This window comes from Cylas formicarius, unplaced genomic scaffold, assembly GCF_029955315.1.
Source record: "Cylas formicarius isolate icCylForm1 unplaced genomic scaffold, icCylForm1.1 PGA_scaffold_7__23_contigs__length_41026272, whole genome shotgun sequence".
NCBI lineage: Eukaryota > Metazoa > Arthropoda > Insecta > Coleoptera > Brentidae > Cylas > Cylas formicarius.
In genome coordinates this window covers 13,017,682-13,030,392 of record NW_026844352.1, presented here as the reverse complement: position 1 = coordinate 13,030,392, position 12,711 = coordinate 13,017,682, and the positions used below count along the sequence as shown (strand labels likewise).

At 34.0% G+C, this 12,711-nt stretch overlaps 1 long non-coding RNA gene across 2 annotated transcripts; it reads right to left on the bottom strand.

Moving 5' to 3' along the window:
• Positions 1–9,142: 9,142 nt before the first annotated feature.
• Positions 9,143–9,978, bottom strand: LOC132705507 (uncharacterized). Of its 2 annotated transcripts, none has more exons than XR_009619446.1 (3): positions 9,842–9,978; positions 9,378–9,792; positions 9,143–9,324 (listed from the first exon to the last, which is right to left on the bottom strand). It is a non-coding gene; the product is annotated as an uncharacterized LOC132705507 (long non-coding RNA). The 2 variants fall into 2 exon arrangements; XR_009619445.1 differs by having other exon boundaries at positions 9,143–9,546; positions 9,597–9,792.
• Between the last annotated feature and the right edge of the window lie 2,733 nt (positions 9,979–12,711).

Below are 12,711 nucleotides of genomic sequence, written 5' to 3'. Positions count from 1 at the left end.
TTTAATTTTTAAGGGGGCCTATTGGTGTAGAGAAATTAAAGTAAAAAAGTACTTTTTGTTTTAAATGGACCCTCCCCCCTTTATTTCTGTAATATTATTTGGCATTAAAAATTCACTTACTTTGTATGAGGTGGTCTACTCCGAAATAATTGACTATAATAACGACGAATAACGGACAATTTTTGGAAGAATTGAATATTCGTTGCTAATTATATTTTTTAGAACTTCAGTATCATAGAAATTAATAACAAAATTTAAGATTTGTCGAAGGAAATAAATATACAGAATGTTCCATTTAAAACAAATAAAACTACTATGTATTTATATAAATAAATATTTAATATATATGTAGGTAGAATAAGATATCCTTTAGTTTATTTTTCGCCAGCACGGTATTGTTATTTCTACATGTAATTAGATAAAGCTATGTTTACATTATTTCTTTTAGTAGACGCCAGACGAAATCAAAAGGAAGCCGCTTCTGCGGTGGTTCCTGGAGTTCGGGACTAGTTTTTGATGCGTACCGATGAAAGGTTAAAAGTAGTTCAAAAAGACGTAAAAGATGTCGGTACCGCGGAAAGCCATGCCGCTTTTTCTTTTTCTATAAAGAGACGAAAGACGGATCATAGACTAATTATTATTGTCTATATAGCAAGTGATGACGAATTTATTGTACGAGGTGCAGTGTAAATAAAAGAAAATACAGTTTTGTTAAATTTGCCACAACGTCGGATTGCAATTATTTTCTCATTCCCTTAGACTAATGATAAACAAACCTACATGTATAATTTATATGTAATATATATTTACATATAAAAAAATATTTAAATAAAAATGGAAATGAAACTATGCAACTTTTCTTTTTACTTTTTTTATTTTTCTTAGTTTCTTATTTAAGGGTAGGGAACCTTATTTAGATCATCCAATACGGTGAAATTTTAGACACATTTGACAAGTTGGTGGTCTGTCCATTAAAATAATAACAAAAGCCAGCATTATAAAACTAAATCTCTCTGGTAGGGACTGACAGTCTATAGAATTATTGACGAGTTTGTACAGTGTGGCCACTGATATACAACTCCGTCTAACCCTAAGACACACAATTTCAAACAGTTGGGAGAAACAAAAGCTGATCAAATCCCAACTATTTTAAGCATTTACGCTGGACTCTCCAAACTAGAAGTATGATTTTCATGCTCAATGGAAGTAAAGTTAGTGTCAAACACAACATCCAGATCTCTGAACGTATCATACCTCTTCAAGGGCACACCGTTGAGTGTATATTCATAGAACATGGGACTATTATTTCGATAAAAAGACAAAACTTTACATGTGGCAAAACTAAGTTTCAGAGAGTTCACAGTTTTGTAATTTCTTGCAATCATTCTGCTAGGTGATGTCTAGAAATATCTTTAGGTCATCCGCGAACAAAAAATGAGGTATGTTTAACGCAATGGATAAATCGTTGATGAAAATAAAAAAAAAGTAAGGGACCTAAATTCGACCCTTGAGGTGCTCCTGTTGCAGTCACAAAAAATGCATGACCTCTCTATGATGAGATATCAAATCAAAAAGCCATTCCAAACTCCTATATCCTGCAACTTACGCAGTAATATTTGGTGTTTAACTGGGTTGAGCGCTTTCTGAATATCTGTCGGTTTTTGTTCAAAACTTCTGAGATGTACTGAGTAATGTAGGTAGTGGTGGATCTTTTCTCCATGAAACCGTGATGATTTATATGATATTATTGGCATGTCAATATATTAGGTTATGAGGGCAGATAACTGCAATGAGATATTGTTTTATATTATTTCTTATATTTTATGCTTGTTGGTTGTGATATATTTTGTGCATTCTTCACTGTAACAACTTTAAACCTTAATTAGATTTGTGAGGCAATGTTTATTTAGTAGATAGTAGATTGTTTTTATATTATTTTTCGATATTTCTATCCTTTCGGGTTTTTGCAGTGAAATCGAATGTTAACGGATAATTGTTGAAATAATTTTAAACGTTTATTGTTCATACCAAGTGGGTATGTAGAACTAATAAACATTTTTTAAAATGTTTATTAGTTACATAATCTGATTTTGTTTTATAGGCAAAGAATAACTCCTCGAGTTATTATATAAGTTAAATGTGATAATATAATTATATAAATAAAGTATTTGTATGATTATAATTTATTGTTACGTTTTCGAACTGACAAAAAGTGTTTATTTCGTCCAAAAGTAACAAGGTTACCAACTGTTTACAATACTATACACACTACTAATAATTTATATGGCTCTACTTATATTCGTCGATTTATTTATATTTGTGGGCTATGGTTCCTCGTTTCAACTGGCTTAACTCTGACTCTTGTAAAACGTAGCATAAAGGTGGCCACAAACTACCGTGTATGTATATGTATAATGTGTATAATTTTATTGTGAAAGATAGGTGATGAAAACGAGTTTCCACATTTATCATTGGCGTATGCGTGTATTATAAAAGAAATTAGAAGCAAATTGAAAAGGACATCATCCAACACGTACCGAAGAGGTAATCTGAATCTAAAAATAAACCAAAGAATAATGGGTTTTGCCGCACACACTAACGAATATCAAAGCGCAAGGGTGAATGACGTTCTTCTATGACACGCATACACGGCATTCTATGGCAGCCGTAAGGTGCACCATTCGAGCCGCCTTCCCGAGAAGCCGTCTTTAATCTCGCTCCAACACCAGCCGGACCGGCTAGGCCAGGGCCGGATTCAGCCCATGGCTCATTCGGAATAATAACACGCATAGTATATTTGTGCATATTATTTCTTTCTTTCTTCTTTCAAGAAATACCAAAATATTGCTTAAACGCTTGTTTAGTGTATATGTATTATGCTATACTTTGCTACGTATCGCTGTATGTGTATTTTAAGTCTTTTTGGAAATAATACCTCAGAAAAAATATATACTGTTATTTTCGAAAAAATAATAAATTATTTCAGTAAACATCGGTAAATAAAGTAGCTAAACAACAAGAACAAAGACAAGAATCCTTATTACTAGTCGTCTTTCTCGATTGCAAAATTTGGCAAAATAAATATCAATATCAATACAATCATTATTATTATTGTGCTTAATAACTCAAAAGTCAAGCTCAATATACCTATATACTTAACCAGGGAAGGCGCAAGGTAATCGATAATATTCCAGCTCGAGGAAATTGTTAATTTAAACTAACTACCGAGTTTCGTTAACCATCGCAAAAGTAACTTTAACTATACATATTAGTCGATTTTGTAAAAAAATACTTTATTTACTTACTTAATGTATAATAGTGACTAATATACGTACTAACTTAGTAAGTTAATGCAAGTTGATACATCTATTATTAACTCAAGACTTCTGTGCTTTGTCAATTTTTTTTCTGATTATAAAATTTAATAAGACTTTTATAAACTACATAACATATATAGAATTTATGTACGTTTGATAACAAAGGGTTCAAAGATACACCGAAACTTTTAAATAAGGGAATCCTTCTTTGTCAGTATTTCCACACTATTACGTGTAACAAAATAAGATGTAGATAACTTAATCAATTCGAGCTTTAATTATTAATAATTAATATTTTTAACTAAATAATATCTGATTTAAATACAACCATTGAAATAATAAAAAAATCCTAAATTTCACATATAACTAATATTACATTTTACCTTTAGGACTTTAACAAGACAAGAACTTTGAGATCATATAGTTTCGTGGATTTACGAGGTAATTAATATTTTTGTGTTTTCTCTAGAAGTTTTCCAAGTATGTTGCAGCCGACAATTTTTCCACTCTTTCTGTCGAGATTCCTGAACATCTTCCGAAAATTGGCCGATGGGAAGTGGAACATTTTCTGCTATGCTGGGGCTGTGCATTAGCACTTTATGAACAGTTATGCTTATAGGGTACCAGCTATAAAAGTCAATGTAAAGTCTGGCAGTTCCAATACTGAGGCTGTAAATTTTGATACATCGATATCATATGCACTCACAAGTAAGTGTACTAAGTATAATTGAAAACTTCTGAATGAGATCAACATTCAAACTCGGAATATTGGCTTCATCTCTTTGTAAACCCTTTTGCAAACAGGATATTTCCTATCTTTTACCAGTTGCTGTGCTTCAACCCCTCTAGACTGTCAAGTTTTTAAAGGTAGTTTGTATATGTGTATAAATAATTCAAATGTTCGAATATACGCACTGTATTGTTAAAACAAATTCCAAATTATTTATGTTTTTTACCTAAAATTCCAAATATATAACAACGCTGGCTAGCTGCAGTTTCAGTTAAAATATTTCAAATTAAGCCATCAAACATCGTGCTTAACATTGTGTGGCGGATTAGTATATAGCTTTTGTTTGGCACCTCTTTGTAATATTGTAATGTAATGTTCTCTACCTTAATTAAGATCAGTCATGAACGCTAGAGATTCTGTCCGCGAACAAGGTTTAAATTGCTCAGTTGACTCAAGGTTGCTGATTTAATTCGCTTAATGCTTTTAGGTGAAGCACCTGTCACTATCTTTACTACTTCTGTAGTTTTCCTCCTTCTTGATAAGCGTAAAAATTTCACAGTTATAAATGTCAGTTTGTCCGTACTGATACATGAAATTGTAGAATAAGCAGATAAATCAATGCTTTCAGTTTTTTCAGAACTCTCGCTACAGAATTTTTTTGGTCTTCCTTTTTTATTGTCAACTTAATACGTCTGCTTATGTTCCACCTTGGCTTTACATTTTCAACGGAAACGTGGGTAGATTTTTGTATAAAATAAATTTTTTAAACAACTTTCACTTAAATTAAATATAGTTATATGTTCTCTGCATTGTGAAGGATGTTCAAGAGATAACTTGTAGCAAAGAAAACAGTTTATGCCGAATTACTTGTATTTTGCGGCTTGTTTGCACTTCTTGACTTCCTGTAAAAAAATATGGTAAAATAAAAAAAGTACAAAAAGTAGCGGACAAAGTATATACCGTTTGAAAGAAGTAAGCTAAGCGGATATAAGAAAAAAAAAGTTGATAAGGGTGGATAACCTTGGAAACTTTAATCTGTTGTTGTACTAAAACATATAAAATATGAAAAAATTCTATTATATAAGCCACATATGATCAAACTGTGTAAATGAATGAAAAGAAAATAATTTTGAATATACATACTTTGTTCCATTGTAATTGTTTGGCATAGCACGTTATCACAAAAAAAACCAGAGTACTTCTTCTTCTTTGCTTTTCACAAACAGTTGTGTAAGACTACTATGTCTATTTGCCTATTACCAATGTTTGTAGAGGATTTTTTTTTCGGTCATAGACCAACACGTAAAAAAACCTATAACCAACGTTTGTTCTCAGCTTGCAAAAAAGGACCGATCCCAAAAAACCGGCCACCCCCCATTTCCATCACGGACTATCCGGCCCATCCGACCTTTAACCGGCGTATATGGCAAAGGCAGTGGGGCCGGCAATACTTAAACACTTAAAAACTTCACCAAATACTTTAGGAAACGAAAACCACACGATCGAACCCGATATCAAAAACTTTTGGGGTGAATACAATGGATTCTGTCGGGAGCGAGCGGAGGTTGAACCGCCATGTGCAGTGCTCACGACCGCACCTACAACAGCATTTATTAGACAACTGACTGAGAGCGACTGTCAGCGTAATGGAAACTATTGCAACTATCCAATATTAAAAACGATTTTCGTGAGGGATTCTGTTCAAGGTCAACTTAGTTTTTGGGCGTTTAGACCTGTTGAGATCCCAGTAAATAGAAGTAGCATATTGTGCAACAAGTGTGGTAACAGTATATTATGCAACAAGTGCGGTAAACGGCATATGACTCACGAGTTTATTTGACACGAGCGGAGCGAGTTTTTAATAAACGAGTGAGTTAAAAAGTTTACCGAACGTGTTGCATACTGTACTGTTTCTACGACCGTTAGTTTTTGGGTACATTTTCGCAAAACACGAATAAATTCACTGACATGACCGTCAGAGTAGATATATGTATGCTTGGGGACATCCCCACTCCTCTCCCTTTTGTGGGCGTATCCTCCTTCCCCACGACTCTCTAGCTCCTCCGCCTTTACCCATAATCCCTTGAAACTGGTCCCCATTGGATAAGCAACCAGAAATGCGGTTTAATCAATCTCCCCACCTCTAGTTTGCGATGGCGGCGAAGCCAATCAGAGCCCAGATATTTTCCCACCCGTATGAAAAGCAATGGCGTCAATGAGACTTGATCATATTGTTCGCGTGACCATCTGCACCCTCTAGCGGTTCGAATGTAAACTAGTGTCCCCTCTTGGAATAAGATTTTCTTTAATAAGGTAACCCCACCTAGTGAATATTGACCAAAACATTTATTTTAAAAACATATAATTCTGCGAATGTGTACCCTCGCGGGTACAAACTGTACTTTTATTGCGCACAAAGGACAGGGGAAATAAAGACGAAAAGTGTTGGATTTCTTTTCTCGGAACTGGAAGCTGGCAGGCACCACCAATAATATCTGCAAAACAAAAAGCTGGTTAAAATTTTCATTAATAAAGTAGGATATTAGAAACCATATACCTTTTTAATTAATAAGCCATCTACCGTGCGTTAACTTCATACATATTTCCGCATGCTTCTGTTTTAAGGTATCGTGAAATATTTGACTATTTATCTGGGAAAAGTTCATATGTCGAAAATATTATGTGTATGTGGCCGTGGTAGGCTTTCTTTGCTATTATAATTTTATTTTTATTATTTAATATTTACAAAATTAATTTATCTATCTTATTGATGATTTTGATTTTCTTTGCTATTTTATTATTTGTTTTTATTATTTAATATTTTCAAAATTAATTTATCTATCTTATTGATGATTTTAAGATATTGCAGTCAACTTTACTATTTCATCAATTTCTTTTATTTATTGCTGATCTTTGAGGATAGTGTACATACTTTTTTTTGTAACTTATCTGTATCTACCCTTTAATTTCCTATCAAGCCATAAAGCAATCTCGAAAGGCATCTTAACTAAAAAGTCATATACTTTAAAGCTGCTGCGACTACTACTACATGAAAGTGTGTTTCTATGGCAATCTCAACAACAATGAAATCTGGACGCTTATATTAAATACTGTAATACTCTTCTCTGCTAACGCTCTAGGAGACGCTATTTGAACCCTGTTCAAAGAAAAACTTCTACAGCCCAAATAACCTCTCTGAACCACACTTAAGCGCATCACTCTTTCACTGTCTTGCAGCCTTCAGATTAATATTCCGTACTAACTACGTATGCCATACACGAAACGTTCTCTTTTCTAATTTTTTTTCTATGCGCTACATTAACGAACAGGATCTAAACTTTTCTGTCTGTGTATTTTGTTAGCCACCTTAAAAAAAAATTAAAAAAAAAGGTATGCGAACCCAGAGGATATTTTCCATATTTTTCACAAATGGTGACAACAATTAATGCAAGTATTATTTTTAATAATAATCCATCTTTCGCTATGACACGAAAACATCGACTTTTTAATTCTAATTTTTCTCATAGAGCTTCCCTTTAGTCTCTATCTGTTCTTTAACTAAATCCCCACCTTTTTGAAAAACCAACCTCTAAAAATAGTTAATTTTCTCTAATTTAAATTTGTACGTTTTCCGCAATATGTGTGAATATTTTCGCTAGAGCATTTAGTTACTTAGTACATGTCCTAATCAATATTTTAAAAATATAATTCTAATGATACGTGTTTACGATTTGAAGATAACGAAACATTCCCCAGTTTCATAAATGAGAGCTCACTGCCAAACTACCAAACATCACAGTACAAACTACCGTACTACGCCCCCCTGGACAAAATCAGGTCAGTTAGCGTCATTAATTCTACCTGCGTTAACGAATAACGTATTGTTAATTAAGGTTTAATACGTAGAAAATTTAAGTAACAAATAATTGCAATGAAACTCACTAACATCATAAATTATTAAAAAAAAATTAGAACAGTTGGAATTTACTGGAGTAACCAATTTGGCACTAAAAATGGAAATTTTCGATACTCTACTAGGTGCCTACAATAAATTTTACTATTATTTTTAATGCAGAGACACAACGATTTTCTAGTTCTGAATTTGATCAGGGGTATATGACCATAGTTTACGCCGACTCTAAAATGCATGCAGTCTATTGTTTTTGAACGCCCCATTTTGTGTATTATGTTCAAAACAGAGACTCTCTGGGCTTATGACTACAGCTACCAGCTACTACTTTCAATAATATTAACACAAAAAAAAGTAGGTGGGATTTCTATAATACGTGCAAAGTTTATGTGAAACTGACTGGAAGACAGAGTAATGCACCAATATGTTACTAAACATATTTCGATAGAATTCCGTAAGAGCTTACCTCCAAGTTTCCTCATTTAGTCAGTCAAAGCATCAAATGGGAAATTCCAATCCAACATATGTAGTGGTGGAAATATATCAATCGCCTACGTTACCGACGGTACCCGAGTGAAGCTTCTGCGTCTTCTTTACCCCACATGCCTACTTAAAAGATACTGGTCTAAGTCTCAATATTCCTGTTAAAAAAAGAGAGGTTCTATATTGCCATAACTATGTGTTTTCAAAATTTTACCTGAATGGTTCGTGATTCCTTATATATGCAGTGTTGGCAGCAATGTGGCGACGACTACGCTGAAACTTTCCATATCTCGTGTCCCCATGACTGGTCTGTTTCATATATCAAACCTTACCTCGCACGGGTTTGAACCTCCTTTAAAAAAAAAAAACAGGCAAGACTTATACTTATATCAAAGTAATACGAGGAACTTATATTTTATGCCAAAACTTATTTCATCACCTCCAAAGGGGAGTAGGGGTTTCTAAAGTATGGTAGGTACATCTCTTTCATTTTTTAATTAAAAAAGTGACACAATTACGCGACGTAACTCGATCCGGATCGTTAACGCGTCTCAAGATGGGGGTTTAGAGATGCTGAGGTCATTAAATTGATTCACTATTACCAGTACACACTGAAACCCCTTATTTCCAAAATAAAAAAATTGTTAACTGTTAACACAACAAAAAAAAACTATTTTCTCACCAATTATATTTCTGGGTCGTTTTCAGAATTTGTCCAACGTAGAATCCCAAGAGGATAGGGCCGCATTTTCGAAAAATGTTCATGTCTCCCCACTATGCATTTGTACAAGAAGCAGGGCCGGATTAACAGCAATTATATTCTTGTCAGTCAACATACAGCCGCCGATTGAATTCTCGGATTCTGCTTTACTAGTTGCCATGGTCTGTCAAATATGTTACTTAAAAATTGTATATTTTTTTTTTACAAATAATATACCTTTCCTAAAATAATTCCGCCTTTGTCAAGTGGGACACGGGCACGTCTGTCCGCTTTGAAAAGCGCAGGCGTATGTATCTTCCAAAATGATCCAAGCAGGCCCGGATTGCCAGCAAATACACAACTCCCCGATTCAATTCTGAGATGTTGCTTCACGAGTTACCATGATCTGTCAAATATTTTAATTAAAAAAAAATCTATTATTTAGCAACAATATACCTTTTTAAAATAATTTCGTCTTTTTTCAAGTTCAACAGGACACGTGTGTTCGTTTCAGTTGGACAAGGGCACGTCTGTCCGCTTTGAAAAGCGCGGCGTATGTATCTTCCAAAATGATCCAAGCAGGCCCGGATTGCCAGCAAATACACAACTCCCCGATTCAATTCTGAGATGTTGCTTCACGAGTTACCATGATCTGTCAAATATTTTAATTAAAAAAAATCTATTATTTAGCAACAATATACCTTTTTAAAATAATTTCGTCTTTTTTCAAGTTCAACAGGACACGTGTGTTCGTTTCAGTTGGACAAGGGCACGTCTGTCCGCTTTGAAAAGCGCGGCGTATGTATCTTCCAAAATGATCCAAATTGTTAACCTTTTTTTGATTCCTCGTTCCCCGATTCAATTCTGAGATGTTGCTTCACGAGTTACCATGATCTGTCAAATATTTTAATTAAAAAAAAATCTATTATTTAGCAACAATATACCTTTTTAAAAATAATTTCGTCTTTTTTCAAGTTCAACAGGGCACGTGTGTTCGTTTCGAAAGGTTTCGTAGTCTGTAGCTCTGTCGAATTCTCCAAAATTCGTTAAACCTTCAGATATTTTCAAAATTTGTCCAACGCAGACTTCCACTCACGCAGTTTCGAAAACTTTCTGGTCTCCCCGCCATGCATTTGTACACGAAGCCGTTCTGGACTATCAGCAAACAGCACATCCGTCATTTTTCTTCTCGGATTCCGCTTGACGAGTTACATCGATCTGTCAAATATTTAATGTAAAACAATCTTATCTATTACTTTTACCCAATATTAAGTACCTATTCAAAATTAGTAGCGCCTTTTCGAGTTCGAATGGTTTCGTAGCCTATAGCCCTGTCGAAATGGCATTGCATTTGTACACGAAGCAGGGTCGGATTGTAAGCAAACAGCACCCCGGTCACTTTTCTTCTCGGATTCTGCTTGACGAGTTACATCGATCTGTGGAATATTTAGCGTAAAAAAAATTATCTATTACTTTTACCAAAAATGAAGTACCTATTCAAAATTAGTAGCGCCTTTTCGAGTTCGAAAGGTTTCGTAGCCTATAGCCCTGCCGAAATGGCATTGCATTTGTACACGAAGCAGGGTCGGATTGTCAGCAAACACCACAAGCGTCACTTTTCTTCTCGGTTTCTGCTTGACGAATTACATTGATCGGTCAAATATTTAATATAAAAAATATCTATTTTACCAAAAATACGTACTCTTCTAAGATAAATTAGCTCTTTTCGAGTTTAAGAGGACACGTATGTCAACTGTAGGATGTTTTATTTTTATATTTTCCAGTGTCTATAAATTAATAAACAACAGAAGCTTCCGAATACAAAAATTTCAACATGAGTTTTTTTTTCTTGAAACTTAAAAGTTCTAACCCCTAAAACCATATTTTTAATACGCTGGCGGACGTATAACAATCCCCAAAAATTACCATATTTAAATTGTTACTATTGACATATTTCTATTCCGAACTGAACTCAATACATGCAAAAAAAAAACTAGCGAATGTTATTTATTATCTCCGATGGGTGGATGATTGAGAAACGTTTAAATAAATCTACCTTTCTGTCTCTGTTTTTCTATATAGGTCACTCATTCTCTCTATCTGTTACTTTCCACAATCCGAATTTACACTAGGCCCCCCAAAAATCTTGTAAAATTTTATCTGCTTAACTTCTTCGCGTTGTTCATATGGCTGAATTTTTTGGGAGATATATCGTGCGTTATTTGTATTAAAATTCTGTTTCCTTTTTACCTACTTCAAAAACGTAAGCGAGCATTTTTGGTTGTTTTATTAAACAAAAATTGATACTAAACAAGATCCGTCTCTCCGACCTCAGCCTCCTTCGATCACTCCCCAATTTTTTTTAATTAAGTATAGAAACCTCGTCGAACATATACATAATACTAGGTCAAAATGTTACGCGGTTACTCATTAAAGTCGCAATTCCGAAAGCTTCTTACCTATCTTTTTCCAGTCTTTTTTGTTTTATTTATCCGTATATGAAACACACATTGAACACAAAACTTAAACTCGTTGACGATATTGCATTAAGCAACAAACGCGTATAACAGAAACGAACCCTTAACACAAACGCTTCTTTAAACTTCGACTGACACGTGAAACAACCCGCATTCCTACGAAAGGCAGGTAAACCAAGCAGGTCAAATTTTAAGCTACCCTCCAGTGTCGTCATAGGTTGGGGCATAGTAAATAGCGAATACAACAAAGCGGTAATTTATAATAATTTAATGTGCATTTTATTTAACTTAAGTTGTTTTGTAGAAAATGAGATATTTCTACAATTAATCAATATACTACGAGTACTTTTCCGCTTAATTACTATTTTTGAGAAACAAAAGGAAACGTTAGATTCCATTCAAACTTTTTCGGTTTTCATGATATCTCGCGTTTATTTAGAAGCTAATGGCCTGTGGCCTTAACCAGACGTTTCCAAAGCCTGGTTCTTAACAAACACGAAAAATAGAGTTATATTGCCACCGAAAATCTGAATTTATGTTTAAAAATGTAACTTCCCGTATTTAAACTATTGCCTGCATTGGCGCCTATATTTTATAGTTTTTTTTTATCCTATTTTTTTTGTTTTGCTTGCAAATGTGTGTCCATTTTTCGGGTACTGGATTTTTTTTTTTCTCAAATTATTACAAATTACTCAAAACGGAGTTAAAAAGAGACGAGGAGAAAAGGGAAGAAGAACCCTTATTTCTCCGACACTGACCTCCGATGTTTATAAAAATTGACGCCTTGACACCCTCCCCGTGAATATTTTACAAAGGATTTTTAAAATTTAACTTCCAAATAACGCATACTCTCGCCTAGTGTCACAGTTTTGGGCCCCATTTTGCTATGGTTAGACAGGTTTATTCTTGTACATTGTCGGGACAAAAGAAGCATCTCCTTCATCCAAATTGACTTTTTCATACCTAATACAACAGCTGCCGGGCATCATCTCGCCTTAATTGTTTCTATTGAATTAATTTTAGTTACAAAAAATTAGATGATCGTCAAAATTGGCATAAAAAGATAATCAAGATTTAATTAAAACAAGAATATG